The following is a 6,000-nucleotide window of genomic DNA, read 5'->3' on the forward strand; positions in this document are numbered from 1 at the left end:
ATTCGGGGATGGTGAGCGGGCTTTGACAGTTTTGCTAGTGAGAGCTTGGGGATTTCATTGGGAGAATTGCCACCACGAGTCATAGCATCCATGCGAGTCTTAGCGAGTTTTCTTTTATTAGTAAGACTTTGAAGTTGTATTTCATTAGACAGTATTTGGTTTCGGATATTGTAAACCTTGCATTTTACATTACTTTAATAAATGTGCTCGATTCGAGACGCTTTTGATATGTACTAACCTCGGGTAACCGAGATGGTAACGCACTTTCATGGTAGGGTGGTCCTGGTAAGGCACCTTGGTATGAGGGGTGTTACAAAGTGGTATCGAGCCAGAAGATTCCGGCACCTAAACAAAATGAATTAATGAACCTAGGGAGTCTAAATAAAATGAACCCGGGAGAGTTGTGCGGAGCTACCGCAAAGACTCGGGAGACGTCCCGGAGTCGCAACTTGGCCCTCACTAAGTCAAACCGGTAACATGGGGAAAAGTGGTGAGAGTAGGTTTTGCATGTACATGTATGTGATGATGAAGGCTAGTAAAAGTTGATAGTTGAATATATATATGTGTTAAAGTTGTGAAGGTGATGAAGGGAGAAATGATGGAAGAAATGGATTGTAAATGATTGTTATGTTAGAAATCGAATAAGCATGAATAGTATGCTGATATGTTTACAATGTGGCATTAAAATTTTGATATATGCACTGCATGTTGATATGTTTATAACATGGCTTTTGCTTTCTTACGTATTGTTATGAGAATACTGAGCATGATAGAGGGATCGTAAAGTGTTAACCTGTAAATAGTGTTACTCGGCCGAGCATGATAGGCACTCGACCGAGTATTGAGTACTCGGCCGAGCATACGGGAACTCGACCGAGTGTTGTTTGAAGGAAAGTAGCAATCGCTACTGTTTATAGTAACTCGACCGAGCATGGGGGTACACTCGACCGAGTATGGTCCACTCGGCCGAGTGTTGCTATACTCGACCGAGTGCTTCTTTTTGTGCTTTGATGTTTGTCTCTGGAGTCGATACTCGACCGAGTATCTGAGAGGATACTCGACCGAGTGATCTTTACTCGACCGAGTATGATTTATACTCGGCCGAGTGTTCTTATGGCGGAGGGATGTTATATTTTGAGCATGTGTTTACGTTTCTTTCATTCTTACCAGCTCAAAATGCCGCCCAAAAGAACTCCGCGCCAGATCCAAGCTTCGGAGATGTCTGTTGATGAGGTTGCTCGCATGATTGAGCAACAAGAGGCTCTCCTTGAAGCTCTCAAAAATGTGGGAAAAGGAAACGAGAGAAATGTGGATGCAACCCAGCTTAGCATCAACATCGCTCGTTTCCACCCTCCCACATATGACGGGGTAGGCGAACCAAAGCTGCTCGAGAAGTGGCACCGTGAGATTGAAGCTCTCATGGAAATGGTTAAGTGCCCCGAGGATATGATTGTTGAACAGGTTGTATACTACCTAAGAGGAGAAGCTGCAGTTTGGTGGCAGAACGTCAAGGATGATGCTAGAGCTTACTACCAGGAGGAAGGGGTTATTCCGTGGTCTGGGTTGAAGAGTGCTATGAGGGAACAGTTTGTGCCGGAGCATATCCGACACAAGATGAGATCTGACTTTGAATCTTTCACTATGTCTGAGGAGATGACGGTCACTGATTACTATCATCGGTTTATGGAGCTTTCTCGTTATGTGGAAGATTTGCAGCTTGGACAGAGAGGTTTGGCTCTCCGATTTGAGAGGGGTTTGTCTGCTAAGATCGTGAGTCGTATGCCGGCTGGGGTTGCTACTGACCTCAAGGAAGTGTATCTGAGAGCGGGTCAAGCTGAGAGAATGGTGGATCTCTCAAGGGAGATTGAGGAGAGGACTGCTACCGAAAAAGAGGAAGGCTGATAGTGGGAACAACAATCAGCCAACCAACAAGAAAGGGAATTTCAACCATGCTAAAGCTTTCTCTAGTGGAGCTGGTTTCTCTGGAGGTTCTCGTGGCTGGGGAAAGAATGGAGGTCGGGCTGTAAGTGACAACACCAACCTTACGTGCACTACTACAGAATTCATCAAGGACATCAGTGGATGGACATCGGATTTTTGAAAAAACAGATGTAATAAGTTTGCACATCGGATTTTTATAAAAGTCTGATGTAATTATAATATATGGACATCGGTTGTTATTTTCAACCCATGTCCATTATAATGGACATCGGATTAAAGTACAGCCCATGTCCATATAATCCTCAATTTGGGCGCAAAATGAAAACAATTCCCCCGCCCCAAATTATTTTCACTAGCATACTGAGACACAACTCCCTTTCCCCATTATATTCCTTCCAAAAATAATTAACACTCCCTTTCCTCTTCACTCATTCTATAGACACTACACCACACCACACCTTCCTACCGAAGAACCACCGCCGAACCGCCGACCCGCCGCCGACCCTAGTACGCCGTCTCACTCTCTTCTAGTCATCTAATTCCTATTTGATATAGGTCTGATTTTTACTTAATTTTTTTGTTATAAGTTGTTTTAATAGGGTTTATTATTGTTATTTACATACAATTTTGGGTAGTAATTGATTTGTTAGTATGAATTGATTGAAAATTTAGAGTTGTTTAAGTTAGGGTTAGGGTTAGGTGAAATTGGGGGTTTTCTATTTTGATTGTTGGTTAGGGTGGATTAATTTATGTTACATTAATGTTGTTTATGATTAACTCGGTAGCTACTCTTTGATGACATCTTGAATTCAGGGGTTTTCTATTTTAATTTGAAGGTAAATAAATGATTAGGAAGAAGGTAGTAGTATTTTGTTTTGGTTTTAATTTGTTTATTGATCGATGGAGGGTTTGATGTTGTTGCAGCGACTGTAAGTTGGAGATAGAGAAGAAAGTTGAGGAGAGACGAGAGCGAAAAGGCGAGGAGCGACTGGATGTGCTCTACTCAACACGGGCTCAGTAATTACTTGTCGTAAAATTTATGGGTTTAACCTTGACGGTTAATGACTATCCATTGCAGTAGCTTTCTTTGACAAGGGTTTAACCTTGAAAGTTAATTACTATGTTTACGGGTCTATGATTTAGTTTGGATTATGCTATTAAAGTTTGAATCTTTGGGGTTTCATTTACAATTGTATGATTATTTCTACCCTTTAGTTTAATGTTATTTGGTTTTGGGCTAGACTTACCATCAAAAGATTGTTAGGAGAGTATTGTGATTGAAAATTCCGCTTCTTTCAGTGAAAAGGGCTGGCGGTGGCACAATTGATATTCACGATTACGATGTGCTAACTTATAAATGTTCTAGGTAAGCTAAGTACATCCTCTTTGAATCACCGCATATGATTTTTGTTGGTAACCTTGCAACTTGCAGCATATCATGCTCTAGTTATGTTTGATTTGAATGAAACTCTAGTTTATAGTGTAAAACCCTTTAGTTTAATTTGGAAGAGTTCTATTTTATAGAATATGAAAAGCACAATATTGGTGGATTAATAGTACTTGCAACATACAATTCTCTATTATTGTCTTCTTGGGCAATATTGCCTTTGCTTTCTGATAGTCTTTCACTTGGGTTGTCATTTAATATATTCCAATGCTTAAACACTAGAACAGTAGTAAAGTTGTGTTTAAGGTGTGCCTTTTGAAGTTTGGTTTCAATTTAATGCTTGTTGGATTTTGTGAGCTGAGATGCTACTAAATTTTCCCTGTTACTTCCCATTGCAGAGAAAGGTTAGGCAAGAGAACAAGAAATCTACAATGAACCAGTGATGAAGTTGAGGCATCGTCTAGTTAAGTATCTCAACTTTCAGTGCCTTCAAAGTTAAGAACCTACATTAATACGTAAGTTGAACTTGATAGTTATTATGCATGCACAATGTTATTTGAATGTCCATTTCGAACTATATTCACGACAATTATTTATTGGAAACCTTATATAGAGCTATACGAGTGTACGGCTACAACGGTGGGACAAGAAAGAGTTCTCAAACACCGCAATGGCTGAAAATTAATGTAAGTTCATTACTATATCAGATGTCTACTTGTTTTATTACGTTTAAATAGCAAAAAATGGTTGCTTTAATTTGCCGACATCTTTGTTTTAGTGTGCTCGTCAAGAAGGTGATACGAGAATGCGGGTACTACATAATGAGGTACATCTTTGAAATTGTGACTCGTTCGGACCGACGAAAGCTATCGATGAGGTCGGATTACCGAAATTTTAAAACTCTTGTATAATGTTTTCAAGTAATGTTTACCCCCTTGCACGATCAACAAAGAACTATGATAGCCTATGATGGCACGCTTGTTGTCGCCTTGCCAAGTTTTACTACCATAAAATCCCATTATTGAGCTTAATTTGTTTTAGTATTTGTGGTATTATATAAGACGTCGTCATGTGCATGATTTTCAGGTTTTTCAAGACAAAATGGCATATTCACAAGATGAAATCGATGAAGTTCGGGACTTGTGGGCGAACTATTTTTACGAATGCCTAGTTGTAGTAGTAATCTATTAGTTTGATTCGAAAACTCTGTTTGTCTCGGGATCTTGAAGGCCATGTTTTGTTGTCGTAAGAAACGTATTACGAAACCTTTGTTGGATTGTTTAAATTAGCTGCTTGAATTCAAACAATGTATGACGAACAACGTTTGTCAAAATTTGGTATGAATTTGATATGTTTGGTTGAATGGCCTCCAATTTGGGTAAGCCATCTATGAATGGAATATGGTTTGCCATTTATGAATGGCCTCTGTTTTGGATTAACAGTTCATTTGCATTAGAAGTACCATTTCCAATTTTTTTTTTTTAAAAAATTGACAAAATAAAGGACATGGGATTATGAGTAAAATCTGATGTGTATCAATAATAATGGACATGGGATATATAAGAAATCCGATGTCCATCCAAGTAAAGGACATGGGATTATGAGTAAAATCTGATGTGTATCAACAATAATGGACATGGGATATATAAGAAATCCGATGTCCATCCAAAAATGGACATCGGTTGTAAATCCGATGTGCATTACTACCATAAGGACATGACCGAACTCTACATCGGAGCACTATCCCATGTCCATGACCCTAAAACTCCGATGTAGTAAAGGGTTCTTGTAGTAGTGGTGCTTCAACTGTGGTGGTATAGGCCACAAAAGGCGGGAATGCACGAGCTACAAGCCCGACAATGGTTCAGGAGCTCGATCAGGAAATTTCTCTCAGGGGCCGACTCAGAGTTTTGCTAGTAGCCGACCGGGAGGTTCATGGGGCAACAGAGGTGGACGGGGGTAGCCGGGCGGTTACAACCGCGGTGGTGGTGGATCTTATCGGCGTCGAATAACGGTGTCACCCGAGATTCGGCGGCTAAGCCTAGTACCTCCAATGCTTGATTCGGGGTGGAGGACGAGAAGAATAGTGGAAAGCTCTTCATGATGGATAAGCGGGAAGCACAGGATGATGCTCATGTAGTTCGGTACCTTTCTTGTTAATAATGTACCGTCCTTTGTTTTGTTTGATTAAAGGGCTACACATTCTTTTGTGTCTAAAAGTCATCTTTGTGTCTATGGGTTTGGGTAAGTTTGAGGTTGTAAAAGATGATGTGTTCATACCTTCGGGGGAGTCTGTGTCGTGTCTCAAGTTATATAAGGGTATATCCATGGTGATTGGAGGGGTAGATTTACCAGTAAACTTGTTAGAGTTTCCTAAGGATGGGTTTGAGGTGATCGTTGGGATGGATTGGCTAGGTAGGTATGATGCCAGGATAGATTGTAGACAGAAGAGAGTGTCTTTAAAGAGTCCCAAGGGTGTTAAGGTGTCCTATAGAGGGTTTGTGGTAAAGCCTAAGTGTAGGTTTATAGCGGTTATGACTTTAAAGTCATGTTTAAGGAAAAAGTGTCCCTTAATCCTTTGTCATGTGAGAGATCACCGAGTAGAGCCGCCGACAACTTCTGAGATTTCCGTGGTGAAGGAATTTGAAGATGTATTTCCTGAGGAGATACCA

Source organism: Silene latifolia, chromosome 5 (assembly GCF_048544455.1).
Source record: "Silene latifolia isolate original U9 population chromosome 5, ASM4854445v1, whole genome shotgun sequence".
Classification (NCBI taxonomy): Eukaryota; Viridiplantae; Streptophyta; class Magnoliopsida; order Caryophyllales; family Caryophyllaceae; genus Silene; species Silene latifolia.